At 34.2% G+C, this 17,215-nt stretch overlaps 2 non-coding genes across 2 annotated transcripts; one reads left to right on the top strand and one right to left on the bottom strand.

The window, feature by feature from the left end:
- Positions 1-422: 422 nt before the first annotated feature.
- LOC121213303 (small nucleolar RNA R71) lies at positions 423-529 on the top strand. The gene has a single exon (XR_005908686.1). It is a non-coding gene; the product is annotated as a small nucleolar RNA R71 (small nucleolar RNA).
- A 10,997-nt stretch (positions 530-11,526) lies between these two features.
- Positions 11,527-11,633, bottom strand: LOC121213417 (small nucleolar RNA R71). The gene has a single exon (XR_005908799.1). It is a non-coding gene; the product is annotated as a small nucleolar RNA R71 (small nucleolar RNA).
- Positions 11,634-17,215: the final 5,582 nt, after the last annotated feature.

Raw genomic sequence — 17,215 nt, 5'->3', positions numbered from 1 at the left:
TATGTGATACTATATGGGTTATTTTGAGATCTAGAATTATTATTACCTATATATTGAACTTGTTCCTCCTTGGTGCTAGGGTTGAAGGGTTGATATTTTGTGTATGCTCATCCTCCATTTGAATCGCACCTCATCACTGGATGTACCTGAGTAGAACCACACAAACCGTCAATCTTTTTATTTAAGAGTTCTACCTGGTTAGATAGCATAGTAACGCATCGAGGTTTAAAACACCGGCTGCTTTCGTCAGCTTTGTTCTCATGACTTGCTACTGATAGTTATTCAGTGACATCTCTTCAATAAATTCGTAAGCCACTTCAGGTGTTTTGTTATTGATAGTCCCACCAGCAGCTGCGTCGATAAGTTGCCTTGTTGAGGGGTTCACGCTGTTGTAAAACGTTTAAACTTGCAACCATAAAGGCAACCTAAGGTGAGGGCACCTTCTCAATAGGTCCTTGTATCTCTACCATGCATCATAGAGTGTCTCTAGATCTATCTGCACAAAAGAAGAGATTTCATTCCTCAACTTAGCCATTTTAGCTGGCGGAAAATATTTAAGTAAAAATTTTTCAATCATTTGTTCCCAAGTAGTGATTTACCCTCGTGGTAACGAGTTTAACCACTGTTTAGCTTTGTTACTCAATGAAAAGGGAAACAACCAAAGACGTATGGTGTTGTTAGAAATGCCAGTTATTTTAAATGTGTCGCAAAACTCTAGAAAATTTGCCAAGTGATTGTTTGGATCCTCATCCTGCAAACTATCAAATTGAACAAATTGTTGTACCATTTGAATTGTATTAGGTTTTAGTTCAAATTTATTTGCAGCAACAACAGGCCTAACTATACTTGACTCAGTTCTTGTTAAAGTAGGTTTAGCATAATCATACATAGTGTGTGGAGCAGGATTCTGATTTACTGGGTCAGCAGCAATCACAGGAGGTAGCGGATTTTCCTGATTTTCAGCCATCTCCGTGGTTGTGGTGGAAATATCATCCTCTTGCTCTTCCTCTGTGTATCTTAGGCTTCACCTTATTTCTCTTTGGTTTCTACAAGCTATGCAATCGATCTCACTATAAAAAAGTAATGGTCCTGACGGGTTTATTCTAGTCATGCACTATAAAAACCTTCCAGAAGGGAATAAACGAAAAATTAGAAAAGAAATTAAAAATTTAAATTGCAATAAAAGTAAAATGGCTAAAGTAATAATAATAGAGTGTTCCTACTATCTTAGTTCCCCGATAATGGCACCAAAAACTTGATACGTGATATTTGTGACAGGTTTTAAAAATTTATAATTAATCGTTCTTGAAACTAACTATTATCACGATGAAGGCAAGTGTATCTATCAAATAGTGGTATAGCTTTAGCAAGACCAAATTGTCGAACCCAAAGGAACCAAGAGTACCAGTAATTACTTTCTTTTTATTATTTAGCCTAAAAATTAAGGGATTTGTTTATCTAAACTAATTAACTAAACTAAGGGTGCACAGAGAGAAAATTGGGGAAAAGATTGTGGGAAAAACTCAATTGATTAAGACAATACCCAAAGAAAAATCCACCTAGACTTAACTTATTATTTGACTCTGAATCAGACGATTTATTCATTTGACTTGATCTGTAGAAATCCCTAAGTTATATTATTATCTCTCGAGAGAGAAATAACGTCTAACCCTAGGTTGATTAATTGAAATCTCTTTCTAATTAACACCCTAGTGTTGCATTAACTCGATCTATGGACTCCCTTATTAGGTTTCACCCTTATCCGGCAAAATCTTGTCACCCTATCTCTAGGCGTGCAATCAACTCCGCTTAATTATGACCAATTTACTCTTAGACATGGACTTTTTCTCCTCTGAATAAGCGTATCAATTTGAATCAATATCCTGGAATATTAAAACAAGAATTAAGAACACATAATTAAGAACAAGTCAAATATTTATCATACAATTCATATAATAATAAGAAGATCCGTCTTAGGTTTCATTCCCTTTAGGTATTTAGGGGTTTTAGTTCATAATTATGAAAGAAAACATCTCAAAAGAATAATGATAACAAAACATAAAGAAAACCCAAAACTCCTGAAGAAAATTGAAGGGAGATCTTCAGTCTTGACAATGAATCTGGCTTCTGAGATGGATCAATCGGCTTCCCTTGAGTAATTCCTTGCCTCCTACTCCGTGTGTCCATTCTAAGTGTCTCATCAGGTGTTTAAATAGGCTTTAGAATGCCTAAAATCCCTCCAAAGTGGCCTTTTCCGAATAAGACTGAACTTGGGCTTGACAGGGACACGCCCGTGTGCGATTGCTTCAAACAGTGGTTAAGGCTACTAAATAGGCACGGGCATGTCGTCTACCCGTGTAAGGAAGTCCAGGCCATGTTGATTTCCCACGTTGGCCCATTTTCTCTGTTTTCGAACCGTTTCTTGTTCCTTTTACTCTCCTTTGCTCTCCTAAGTATAAAACATGAAATTAAAGGTTTAGGAGCATCAAATTCACAAAATCTAAGGATAATTCATCCAAAAATATGCTAAGCATGAGGTAAAAATATGTATAAATTATAGTTTATCAAGAGGCCAATATGACATATATATGGAAAGACCATGGTAATCACACTTTCTGGAAAATCAATACGATAAGATTTATTATGTGATACCCTTGTGCCATATTCTGTGATGCCTTTGTGGCAAATTTTGTAACGCCCTTGAGGCAAATTTGGGTTAACTGCCTTTATGGCGAGATTTGGTTAAGCTTTAAGACTTCTCTACTAGCTGACTCTACAACAGAGACCTTGGTAAGTTTGAAGATATCCCTTTTTTGATAGACTTGTTGTGAAATTTGAAATTGCCTTAGGAGTATTTCTTCTAAGAGTTCTCAGTTGTGCTTTTGAAGAATGAATCTACAATAGTAGCTAATCAGAACTGTAACATCCTGAGATAGGGTCTGAACTTTTTAGCTTCACAAGTGAGAGTTCACCTATGTTTCAGTGAACTAGGGGTTTGCTAGAAGAATATTAGTAAAGAGTTCGCCAAAAATATAGCAAAACAGTGTACGAAAAAAGATATGGTAAGGGGTTTACCAGAGTAATTGCAAGTTGTGTCAGGCAGTTAGTTTGGTGAGCCAGGATTCACCAGTTGGTTTGGCAAACTGGGGTTCACCATTCAAACTCGAGTCAGACTTAAATTAGGAAATTAAGATATTTTGTATCTATGATTCTTTTCGTGCACATAACCTTTTTTCTAAATCGACTAGGATTCCTAAGTCAAGTAGGGTATCGTAAGAATACTAAGACACTTAGTGCTTATAAATAAGCTCTCTTTTCCAATGAAAATTCTCTCATCGATTACTTTGTTGTCAGGTCTCTATTCAGAACCAAGTTCGTAGAGACTAATGTGTAACACCCCTTACCTGTATCCTACACAGGGACAAGGTACGAGGCATTACCGGTCTTTGACATACACTTTAACACAAACCAAGCCATACAAATTTCATCCGATCTTAAAGACATTCAAACATAAACACAGTGTCCCTACTATGGGCCCACATGGCCCTTATCATGCTACAAGGGTGATTTGGGACTAAACTGAGAACTTCTAATACTTTTACAATACTTAGAAAAATTCCCCAAGTTTGGAGAGTCACACGCCCGTATGGGTAGGCCGTGTGGTTTTCACATGCCTATGTGGCTAGGACACGCCCGTGTCCTGTACCCGTGTAACTCTCTGTTTATGATGTCGCATTAATTAAAGGTCACACGAGCAAGTCACATGCCCGTGTGCTAGGCCGTGTGGCAAATTTCATTTTCGCATTTAAGGTGCAGACTTTACATGGTTGAGACATACGGCCGTGTCTCTACCCGTATGTTTACTACCATGCATACTGACTTGCAAAACTAGGGTGCAGGGGACACATGGCCAGACAACACACCCATGGGGCTGACAGTGTGTCACACACGGCCTACACATATGCCCGTGTATCTACCCGTGTGGACAACTTTGAGGCTATTTTCCAAGCCCTCTTGGCACCCTCACTAACACATGTATACTCTCATATGCCAATGTTAAATATCATGTCATAAATGGGTTACTTAAACATCCATAGTTTTAACTCATGCATAACAATTGCATGCCAAAGTATACATATTTGGTACTCCATAACTTACTAGGATCATTCAAAACATTTCCTTACTTTAAACCATGCTATAACCTAACCAAGTGACATCAATCATCCATCAAGCATAGATTCCATATTTTATCATTCATTGTCAACAACCAACTTATCACACACCTCAAAGGTATCAACACACGTCATGCATGCATCAATATCTAGGATTACAACCCAATAATAAATATGAGCCATAATTCATGGCATATAGAAAATGAATTAGTATACCAGTATGGGCCATCACTTTGGCCAAACAATGTGACACATATAACAAAATAATAAGTCCCTATACATGCCATACTTAAATGTATTAAACCAAATATACCCCAAAAGATTTGTTGATAGTGTGACTTGAGCTTCGACGTGCACGATCCCTGAGCTAGCTTGGGATGCTAAGAAAAGGGGAAAAGAGAGAGGGGGTAAGCATAAAGCTTAGTAAGTTGTATGTAACTAATAAACAAAATAGATCATAGAATTTCATGACTTAAACATGCTACTAATTACCACCACATTATAAATTTACACACAATAGACAAAATAAGAATTGACATTAATATCATTGAACTTCACAACTTATCTTACTCTTTCTTACTCATGCTAAATTTTCCATCATGAATCAAATTCCATACTCATGAGGTTTACGTACATACCTATACTACTCATAGTTTATTCGTATTCCTCCATCTCTTAACCTTGATCTTGAATGGCCCATTGAACCACATGGAATACGAAAGGACGTTCGGGATTATCATACACCAAATAGGGTGCCAAAGCCAAGTCCCAGACATGGTCTCACATAAGGTCACACATCGATGCCATATCCTAAAAATATGGTCTTATACGAAGTCTCGAATAGGTGCCGACGCCATGTCCCAAACATTGTCCTATACTGAACGTCATATCGATGCCATTTCCTAGACATTGTCTTATACGAAATCACTTATTGATGTTGAAGCCATATCCCTAATATAGTCTTACACAAGATCTCATATCGATGCCGATGCCATGTCCCAGACATGGTTTTACACGGGATCTCATCAATCAAGGTGTTATGACATCTAAATCCTAAGTATTCCTTAGGGTCACCTGGATTTTTGAGATACAAAGCTATCATTAAGTTGTTATTAAATCATCTCATGTCAAATTTCATAAGGGCATATACACACATTTCATATAACATCAAGCATTAAATACACAATAATGAAATTTTTGAATTACTTACACACAACTTACCTTGGTCCCAAAATATTGCTAACTTTACGTTTTAGTCTAAAACCTTGCTTTTCCCTCGGTTTAGGTCCGAACTCTATTTTTCTTGATCTATAATAGCAAATTCCACTTGCTTAGTTATCATACTACCCAAATCAGTTTATAAATCACAATTTGACAAAATTATAATTTTACCCCAAAACTTTCACAAAATTACAAATTACTCCCTAAGCTCGTATAATGAAATATACTCATTTCATTTTCTACCCAAGCCTAGCTAAATATTTATTGTACTCATAGTAGCCCACATTACTCCTCAAAAATAGATTTTTATCACTCAATTTCACACCTTTTTCAACTTAGTCCTTTTTAGGTGTTTACATGCAAAATCACTTAGTAAATGATGTTAAACACACATCAAGCTATCATATTCCTCCATTAAACACCAAAGAACATGCATGTCACCCATGGGTAAATTTGTAAACATAAACGCTACTTCAAAATAAGGGTGGAAATAGGTAAATCAAGCTACGAGATCTTCAAAAATGTAAAGAACATTAAAAAAGGGCTAGGGAACACTTACTATTGAGCTTGAAAATGCCAAAAACCCTAGCAATGGAGAGCTTAGGAATTTTGGCAACCACACGAAGAAGATGAGCCAATTATTTCTTTAATTTTTTCTTTTTATTCTTTTAATTACTAATTGACCAAAATGCCCTTAAGGCTTTTCTTTCAAATTTTTCCTATGCATGTCCATTTTTGTCCAAAATTTTAGAAATTGGTCAACTTGCTAATTAGGACCTTCTAATTTATAATCTAAAGTAATTTCATGCTTGAAGTTTCTAGAACAAAAGTTTTGCATCTTATTCAATTTGGTCCTTAAGGTTCAATTGGACATTTTATGCATAGAATTTCTCCATGAAATTTTCACACAAGCATGCATACCTATCATGGACCTCATAAAAATCATAAAAAATTATTTCTATCTCAGATTTGTGGTCTCGAGACCACTGTTCTAACTAGGCCCTAATTTAGGATGTTACATAAGGTAAGTCTCTATCCTATTAGGGTTGATTGTCCAAAACGCTAGGTTCACTCGTATATTTGAGTATGTTTTGATTGTTTAGTAATTTGTGTATATTTATGTATGTATGTTGCGAACTAGTCAAACCATCTACTAGTAAAGATAATGGCAAAGGAAAACTTGTTTAAAAATTCTCAACTTTTCGATGAGTGTTCATGGTTCGTTACTTGTGTGCGAACTATTATTTTTCTTCAAAAGAACTTAAGGTTTTTAAAACTAAGTTCCAAGAGTAATCTTTTCTATAAAACTTTTTTTTTTCAAAGTTTTGAGAATTTGTTTTTAAGTTATGCTTTATGTTTACTCCTATGTGTGCCTATGTTTTAATATATGTTTTAAAATACGATTTTATAAACTATGTTTTTACGAGCTTTTCTGAGAGCTCTATATGAACAAGTTCTTTTATTTGAGCTCCTTATGTGAGCTTATATGTTAGATATAAAGGCATGTCGTAGATGTAACACCCAATTTTAACAGGTTCTAAGTTCTGGCGAATAAATTAAGAGTAATCTGTGAGGAATTGTCTATCTTCCCAATTGTTGTTCTAGCGTATAAATTGAGCGCATAGAAGCTATTGGAATATTAAGAAAGGATTATTCTTAGAATGCATTAAGCCGTAAAGAAGAAGATATTGGTAAGAGTGTTGATAATAGTGTAAGTAAGGGTTATTGCTGAAGGTAATGTATGCCCAGTTTATTAATTTACTATGCTAGTTACGTTGTAGATGATTTGGCTAGAAGCTAAGTGGAAAATTGAACTAGAAACATAAAATATTGGGTTTTAATAGTTGTAAACCATTTATAAAAGCAGTTCTTAAAGTCAGTGGCACGTGTCGAGTTCCAATAAGGATCCAAGTTATATTAATAGATATTCAGGATAAAAAGGGGGAGTTTTTCTTCATTCTTCAATAAGTACTTCTGCCTAAATCTTAAGGATCCCAAACTATTTCTTTCTTCCTTAAGTTAGAGTTGTATATTTGGATCTCTACCAGTGGTTACTTCATGTCAAGGTAAGTTTCATGGTTGTACATGTTATGTTATGAAAGAATAGGTCTATAAGAGTGAATGAACAATAAGATGAAGAAGGAAGGCTTTATATGAGGGTTATTTTGGTTTTAGATAACTATAAAAGTTGTACAAATGGGTTTTAATTGTGTTCTTATGTTTTAAAAGCAGTGGTTGTTGTAGTTTTTTTGTTGGATTTGAAGTTCGAGCTATTATTTGTGGTTGTCGGTGAGTCCATAAGCTAATTCTTATATGTATATTGTTCATATCGAAGTATATCTGTAAGAATTTGACGGAATAATGAAACCAAAACTAGAGAAGTATAGTATAATGGTCATGCAACTAATGAAAGATTTTTGAAGATAGAATGCATGTTATGGTATGGAATCTAAGAAGATTAGCTTTGGTCGTATAAGTGTGTCCTAGATGTATGCTATGGGGTATGTTCTGTTAAGAGTAAGTTGTGGTTCTAAAGAAGAATATAGAATGTGTCCATGTATGAAAGGTCTATGAAATAAGTCTGTAATTGTCTTTGTAGTTCTCTAAAAGTGTCTATCGAGAGTTTAAACATGAAATCTGAAAGGAAAAGTCCATTATCATGGCACCCTTTGTAAAGGACTAAAGAATAGTTATTACTCAATGGGGATTTCTGCGTGTTCTAGAGTGATTATGGGAAAAGCTCACGAAGTGTGAGTCTAGGAAAATCTATGCCACAAACACATTAGGAAAGAAAATGCCCTTGTGACAACCCCTAAAGGAACTTATTTGTTGCGCAATATGAAAGGAATGCCTTTGTGATGCAATATGAAAGGAATGCCTTTGTGGTGTAATATGAAAGGAATGCCTCTATGGCAAAATATGAAAAAGTAGTCTTTACGGTGAACCCTGGAAGGATAGCTTTTATGGCATACTCTGGAGAGACTACCTTATGATGTGTCTTAATAGAACTCTAAGTAAAGAGTTTTAGGGAGGTTCTTTGTGGCGTGTCAAAATAAAGTTCTTAGTGGCGTACTGAAAAGAATGTTCGTATGGCAGATTCTATATTAAATCATTTTGGCATGTTATGTATGGCTCTTAAGTGTGATCAATGGATTCGTTATAGGAAGGTGTATCTATGGACTACATGGCAAGGTTATATATAAGGCTTAGACTTGGTTAGAAATAATGCATTGAAGAGACATAGAGATGTAATGTTTTAGCATTGAAAATGTATCCCGGTTAAGGGCACGAACTAGTATGATCAAAAGAAGTATCTATGATCTGCGTATGTGTTTCTTTTGGAATCGTCATTAGGTGATGACTAAAGGAATAAAGGATGTAAGTGATACATCAAAGAAATTTTTAAGAAGACGGAAATAATTTCAGAATGACGTATAGTATCGGACAAGTATGAAGGAAGATAACTTAAGGGAAGTATCTGCCAAAAACAAAGTTGAAGGACAAGAATGATGAGATCATTTATTAAATTACCAGTTGTAATGTGCAAATATGAATCAGGTAAATGATGTTCTCCTCAATAAGTTCTTATGAACTTATTTGTGCATGTTATGTTGTAGGTGAGTTGATGTGGTCTACGCCAGGAGAGATGATGTCAGTACTATGTAAACTTTAAATTATATAGGGATTTTCTAGTCATTTTTGCCACCTTTTTACTTAATAATAATACTAATCCCAAGTTTTTTTAATTAATTAAGTGGATTTTGTTTATATTTCGATGAAAGGCATGAATTTATAAAAAATGAAAATATAAGCTTTATTGTATTAATTTTGTGCATAATTTAAATTATTTCATGTTAATTATTAATGTGTTATACTTTATTATGTAGGGAACCATGGACATGATATAATATGGAGCTTATTATAATGTTGCAAGAACATGAGCTATTTATTTCATATGTTGGATGACAAAACCATGCCAAATGAGTCATCAAGGTGTTACTTTGACCTAGTAAAAAAGATGATACATGATGAAAAGTCTGAGCAGCTTAGTGGCTCATGAAACCGTCCAACAAGGGGAAGTCAAGCCCAAATCACACACAAGAATGTTGACTGCCCAGAAATATTTTTTGGGATAATTATTTGGAGGTCCTACATTTGGAGAATCATTGGAAATCAGCACACAAAGATTGCCCTTGAAACTATCCAACCCATGCCTAAATTTAGCATGATTCTTTGCTCAAATCAAACAACCACCATCCACCTACTTCCACTATATATGGTCAACCAAGCAATGGAGAAAATGGATGGATTTCAATCCCTATGTTTAGTAAACTCTACCATCTACTTCAAGTATAAATACCCCCACTCAATCCCTACATCCCTCATTCAATTATTCTATGATTTCCTCTCGTCATTCCTAGGCATAGCATCCCATTTCCCTTAGCTAGAAAAACCTTGATAAGATCATCTTTTGGCTAGCCACCTTAAGGAGCCATTAGCAAAATAGTAGCACAAGGATCGAATGAGAACATCTTCAATCAGAGTTCACAAGATTGCTGATCTGACAGATTTTATTTCTTCCTTTATTTTGTTATTTTGATTTTAATCATGTTTGCAATGTGCTTTGTTATCTTGTCATAAAAAATGGTAGCTTAAATCTATTTAGCTAGGATGATCGCATTGATTCAATGAAGTTTGTTTCAATCATGTTTATAGTGTTTTTGCCTTATTCGATCATGTTTTCAATTAAACTCAAGTATGTATTTCATTCATAAATGATTGGATGCATTAGAATTAGCTGAGCGATCTTGACCAAATGACGACTAGTGGACACAATAATTGAAATGTGCATGCTTAATTTAGATCTTGGCCCGACTAAATTGAAGGTTCATAATAACTTTAACTAGCTCTATTATTTTTCATAATTTTTAGGTTTATGTGATTAAATATTTTCAAACATGACCCGCACCTGTTACTTCACATGAAATTTAAGAAAACCTTAGTTTAATATGATCAGTAAAATGCATTTTTTACTAAGTAAAAGATTCCGAGAGGACTTAATTTGGTTTCAAAACTTATGAAAGATCAAGTTGCCATGGAATATTTTTTGAACACTGTTAAACATGAGAAAAATGAACTAAGTTGAAAGATGTAATTATCCTAGCTTATTCATGTTATTTATTGTTGAATTTTGTGTCTTTACTGCTAAATTCATTTCATACTTGGCATTTAGGTTAAATTGATTAGGGATCATCTTCCATTTAGATAATTTAGCTTAGCTTAATCATCATCACTAAAAATTTTGTGTTTTTATCACCAGATTGTTAAATCAAATTTTACAATTAATTGATTAACATGCACAGCCTCTGTGGAGACAATAACTCTTTTACTTATTTAGTACTTGATACCAACTATGTACAATTGCACAAACCAAGCGTTATAAGTTTTTGGCGCTGTTGCCCGGGACTGTTGCCTTAATTATTTTTTTGAAATCATTCTTTTCAATTTGGTTTTTATTTCATTTTTATTTAACTCCTAACTTTACTAATTTATTCTTTATTTTTTTTATTTTTCAAGTGCTTATGAGCATAGATCGAATTATCAATTTATTACCTGTAGACCATGAGATTGAGTAGACATTTAGATAGAGAAGACACGAAAGATCAGCTCAAAGACAAGTTGAGATAGACCTTGGAAATCAAAATGATGGACAAGGAAATGGAGTCGATCATATGTACAATCCAATCCTTTTTGCTGATGAAAGGGACTATGCCATAAGACAATACATTGTGCCACTTTTCAATGGATTAAATCTAGAAATTAAGAGATCCGAGATTGAGACATTGCAATTTCAATTGAAACAAATGATGTTTCAAATGCCCCAAATGACGGGCCAGTTTAGTGTAATGCCCACGAAAGATCGACAACTTCACCTTCGATTATTCATGGAGGTGAGTGATTCGTTTAAAATAGCCAGTGTTACTGAAGATGCATCGAGGTTAAAGTTGTTTTCATACTCGTTGTGAGATCGAGTACGAGCATGGATTAATTCGTTTCCACCTAGTTCAATATCTATATGGCAAGAATTAGCAAAAGATTTTTGCTTAAGTATTTTCCACCTACCAAAAATGCTAAGTTGTGAAATGAGATAACCACTTTTTCACAATTGGATTATTAGTCCTTGTATGAGGCGTGGGAAAGATTCAAAGAATTACTTCATAAGTGTCCTCATTATAGGATTCCACATTGCATCTAGTTGGAGACATTTTATAACGGTCTCAATGCACAAACAAGGTTGATGGTAGATTCTTCTGCAAATGTTGCTCTCTTATCGAAGTTTTACAATGAGGCTTATAGATCATTAATAGGATCGCCAGTAACAAATATCAATGGCCAACAAATCGAGCAACTTCAGGAATACGAGTAACTAGAGTACACGAAGTGCACTTACATAACTCTCAGCTTAGTTATCTTTTATTTCTTCAATGTTGAGACAGTTTAATGCTAACGGTTTGAATAATTTTTCAGCTCAGTCACCAAGTCAGTTTAATGTTGTTTCATGCATATACTGTGACACCCCAAACCCGATCAGGATGGACTAGCTTGAATTCCAAGAGTTACATTAACTACCGTAGTCTCTCTAGTTAATGACCACCCGATGCATCCTCCAACCTTATAACACCTCATTTATGACTAACTAACTATCATTTATTAATGCGAAAGCAATTTGTGAACCATTTTTAAACTTTTTCTAAGTATTTAAACCTAAGGGTATTTTGGTCATATTACCACCTAAGGTTAAACTATCCGGATTTTATTTCCAAATAGTTTCTGACCTTCTTTTAGTCAAATTATACAAGCCCTAAAAATTTCATCTTAATTTGAGTTAATTTATTATGTTTAATTCAAGTTTTATTATTAGGGACTAAATCGTAACTTTTAAAAACTATTAGTACATTTTCCAAATTAAAAATTAAGATTGTTTCTACCAAATATTAACAGTCACAAATCTAATCCTAAAATATTACTAAGTTTCCCTATCATGAAAGGCTTCAATTAATCGAATCAAGTTTTATGACTAAGTTATAAATTAAGCAAATTAGAATAATAGATTACAAAAACCAAAAATCAAACCCCCAAAAACCCATTTTAACCTCCCAAACACGACCTATATGTTATAACTTGATTGTGAAGGCTGCTTATGTTAGTTTTGAAGACCTTAAATAAACTCATTTTAGAGAAAATTGTAGTTGTATTTTGAGTTAGCTTAAAAATATTCATTCATTAGGTCATGTATACTTAAGAGTCATTTTATTGTTGATAGTGTTGTTTTAGAAAAATCATTTGTTTGTCGCTCTTCTTTAAAAAAAAAACTCAATTTAAACTAATGCAGCGGAAAAACCATTTTTCAAGTCTTTTTGGAAACTTAGTTGCCTTATCGATTTGTTTTTCAAAAATGGTTCCTTTGCAATGCAGCGAAAACTAGGGAACAATATCAAATTTTAATTAAGCTCGATATCATGCATTATCTGATTATTATGCTTGAGTAATCCATGCATGGAAAAATCCCACAAGATAATTTAACAAGACACAGACCAGAAGTCATTAAAAATTACAAATCAAAACCAATAGAGATGGATTAATACTTATAAAAAAATAACCCGAGGTCCAAAGTGATTCTCTAAATGCCAAGTCTGGTCCTAATTTCGGGGTTTAAAATACTATTGGGGGGTGAGCTTATGAAAAGCTTAATGTGAGTCAAACAATTATTTAAACAAAAAAAATCAAATGCAATAAAACATATTAGCATTAAGAGAAGAACACAGAACCATCACCGAAACTTCATATCATTACATAACCATTATCAATATCGATGTCAAATGGTGTATGAGCATGGGTCATATTCATTCAAGTAACAATCATTAATTTCGACACCATTCAATGCAAAAAAATACAATACGTAGCATAAGTCAATAACATTCGAATATATCATGCACATGATACAGTGCAAAAAGGTTCCTACCCATACCATCCGCTACACACCACGAGTTCCCCAGAACCTGTCATCCGAACTCCACAACATTATGGGCTTAAGCCTGTTGTGGTTAACCGATAACAATATGTGAAAAATTTTGCTAGTAAAAATGTGATAAATCACCATTTCCCTTGGTACTCTAGGAGCAATACACTGACTATGAATAATGCAAACTTAATATGCCATCGGTACTCCACAGAACTCCTCCATCAACCAAAACAATCCCATCCCAATGTGTATGCAGTATGTCACACAATCTCATACATAATCATATCTCAATACTTTGACATGCTTAGCATGTCCTCAATAATCACATACTTCCAATAAATGGAAATAGTGTTCTAATCTTTCAAATTACCATTGTCTTGATATCAATTAATATCGTTCAATTTCACATACCTTACAGATTTTCATCGTGAATAAATAGCACCCTTTTCAGTACACAATATAACAAATATCCCATGCATTTGAATCATACATAAGCTTAAAATCTCAACACATTATATCATTCAGTCAAACATTTTCATATTTCATAACTCAAATCTGCAATTACAAGCTCAATCGAACATTCATACTACCAAACTAGCAATTTTGCCAACATGCTAATATTTTAAGGCTTGAAACATATATAATTTGACTACTCAAAAAATCAATAATTTGGCTATTAAGCCACTCCAATAAACAAGCTAATTTATCAAATATAACATGATATTTAACATTTTCAAACAATTTTATGAGTTTAGGACCCACACTTTTTTTTCTTTGCTTCCTCGCAGCATACTAGCGAATCTTCCAATTTTCCTTAATAATTCCTTAAATGAACCTAAACCAAAATTTAGTATAAATTAAATAAATTTACCATTAAACCATCCCTCAAACACCAATTTATTATCTCAAACCAATCGTTGAAATTATAACTATTTTATGAATCTAATCTTGTTAGATTCCTTACACTGTATCGAAGCGAACCGTACATACAATCGTTCTTTGCCTTTACGGATGATTTGAGGCGTTTGGGTCAGAAAATAATTAAATAACATACTAAAAAATTATTGCTTAATTAATGTTTAAATTCCTTCATTTAATCAATTCATAACATTTACCCAACAACTATGCCGAAATAACAAACTAGTTACCCTTAATTACAATTACGCTTCACGATTTGTGGGTTTTGAATGGCCAATCAATCAAGATAATTTTTCCCAAATTGAAATGGGTTTAAAAGATGATTAGGAGAGTTCAAGAACTCAAATTAACTCTGGAAAAATATAAGCAATAACCAAGAAACAAAACAACCCCCTTTCTTGCACATAGGCGCACACACCACCACCCATAGTGGCCAAAATTTGAGCTGAATTTTAAAACAGATTGAGATCTCATTAAAATCTAGAAAAATACCTTTGAAATCATTTAAAATCCCCTAAATTCAAGAACTTGAAATTTTTTTTAATTGACAAAATTAATGAAGAAACTAAAGAGAAAAGAAACCTCACCAAAGCTAGTCGAGAGAAATGGCAATGAAACTTTCTTGGCAATGTTCGGGATCAATCTTGGGGTTCATGTAACAGCCCAAAATTGACCCTAGTCGGGAAGTGGTTTCGGGACCACAAAACCGAGTCATAAAAATAATTAATTTCCATATTCTATGCTTATTATGTGTGTACATGAGTATGTGGAAGTTTCATTCTCCAATTTTGCCAATTGCATGAGAAATTATTAAATAGGGATCGATATGAGACATGGTGAAAATATGATAGGCTAATTTAAAATGGTCTATTAATGCATGTTGTGAAAATGATGGGTTTGCATGTCAAATTACCCAAAATTTGAGCTAGTGGTTGGCCATGCTATGGGTGGAAACATGTTGGGAACATGTTGGCCTAGTGAGGTATGTAGGAAAAAAATAAAATAAGGAGTATGGGTAATAAAAAAAGGAAAAACAAAAAAATGAGTGGTTGTTCCCCCCCATTGCCGTGAGCTAAAGAAAGTAAAAGAAAAACTTGTTCATCCTTTTTCATCCTCTTTTGACCGAAAATTCTAAGGGAGGAGGAAGGAGTTCTTGCTTCATGTTTGGTTTGGAAGAGAATTAGGAGGAAGTTTGGCCATGCATGTAACTAGATTGAGGTATGTTTGATATTATTCTTTGAGATTCATGTATATTTTAAGTTGTAAGTTTGAAATCTACCTAGCCATGGTTCAAACTTTGTTAAATGATGGAGATGATATTCGGCCATGCATGTTACATTCTTGGTTGGTATTTTGATGTTTGATGTTGTGGTGATGAGGCATGAAGATGAGTTAAGATTCGGCCTAGGTGCAGTTTGTGTTAATGCCATTGCATGCTAAATATGAAGCTTGTTAATGATGCATGTGATGGTGGATTGATGATTCTTGAATCTCTTTTTTTTTAGCATTTTTGAGTGAGCACATATGTGCATTGGTTGCTAGATGGGGAAGAATCGGCTAGCAAGTTTGTGCTAAGGCCGAATATAATTTTTGTAGGTTAATGAGTAATGCATGTGCTAAATTGATGGAAAGGGAGAGGATGCTTTACTAGTGTATAAATGATATAAAGATTTTAGAAATTATTTTTGGTTAGGTGTATGTATGATTAGGTATATTCGGCCATATGAGTAAATATATAGATGATGTTAAATTTGATTATGTATAATGGGCCATATAGGGTACACATTGTGATATTAACTTTGATTCTCTATAATTGATCAAGTGGGTGATTAGTAAGGGTGATTGCCGAATATACTAACATACATATGCATGTGTAATTGGATTGTAAATAATTAGCAAGGCGGTTAAACTAGTTGATTTATTGATTAAGCTCAAGGAGTTAAAGGAGGAGAATCGAGCAAAGGCAAAGAAAAGATCATCGAGTAGCCGAGTTGGAACCATCTTACCCAACACAAGTAAGTCATTAAGCATATCTTTGGTATTGATTTAAAGGATCGTAATACCTATACCATTGTGTTTAATGAGATGAAATGTATACAAATATATATGTAAGTAGAGATGAAATTTGTCGAATGTAAAAAGGAAGTGAAGCCTATTGAGTGGCTGGTTTTCGGCACTAAGTGTGCGGGCAATAAGTGTTCACGGTCATGAGATTGGCACTAAGTGTGCGGGTTTAAATTGTACAGCACTAAGTGTGCGAGTTTAAAGTACATGGCACTAAGTGTGCGTGGTTGATTATTAAGCACTATGTGTGCGAACCCAATATAAATTTTCTATAAATTATTTACATTAAGGGTGCGACCTTACCGAGTCGATTTTGGACAGCGGGAAAGGTAAGTGTGCGAACTTGAAATGCATGGCACTAAGTGTGTAAGTTTAAAGTGCATGGCACTAAGTGTGCGCGGTTGATTATTAAGCACTATGTGTGCGAACCCAATATATATTTTCTATAAATTATTTACATGAAGGGTGCGACTTTACCGAGTCAATTTTGGACAGCGGAAAAGGTAAGTACCTTGAGTTCATGGCTAATAGGAGCTATGTTTATATTTGGAGTTGAGCTTGGTAAGTTTTGAACCTATGTGACGATTATAGTTGAAGTCACGTACATAAGGTTCATTGTGGAATAGGTTAAAGTTTGTTTAATTGTATGATTATAACGAAAATAAAATGATGTATGAAAGGCCAATGTAGGACTTGGTATGAGATTGAACCATAGGGTTTAAGGAACTATGGTATAGTTTGGTATGGATGGAGTACTTAACCTCATTTCATTGTTTCCTGTTGTGATAATTTTATTAATGGATGGTTGTGGAATGCT

Source organism: Gossypium hirsutum, chromosome A13 (assembly GCF_007990345.1).
Source record: "Gossypium hirsutum isolate 1008001.06 chromosome A13, Gossypium_hirsutum_v2.1, whole genome shotgun sequence".
In the NCBI taxonomy this organism is placed as follows: domain Eukaryota; kingdom Viridiplantae; phylum Streptophyta; class Magnoliopsida; order Malvales; family Malvaceae; genus Gossypium; species Gossypium hirsutum.
The sequence above is the reverse complement of the archived record's forward strand: the minus strand, read 5'-3'. Positions and strand labels throughout refer to the sequence as shown.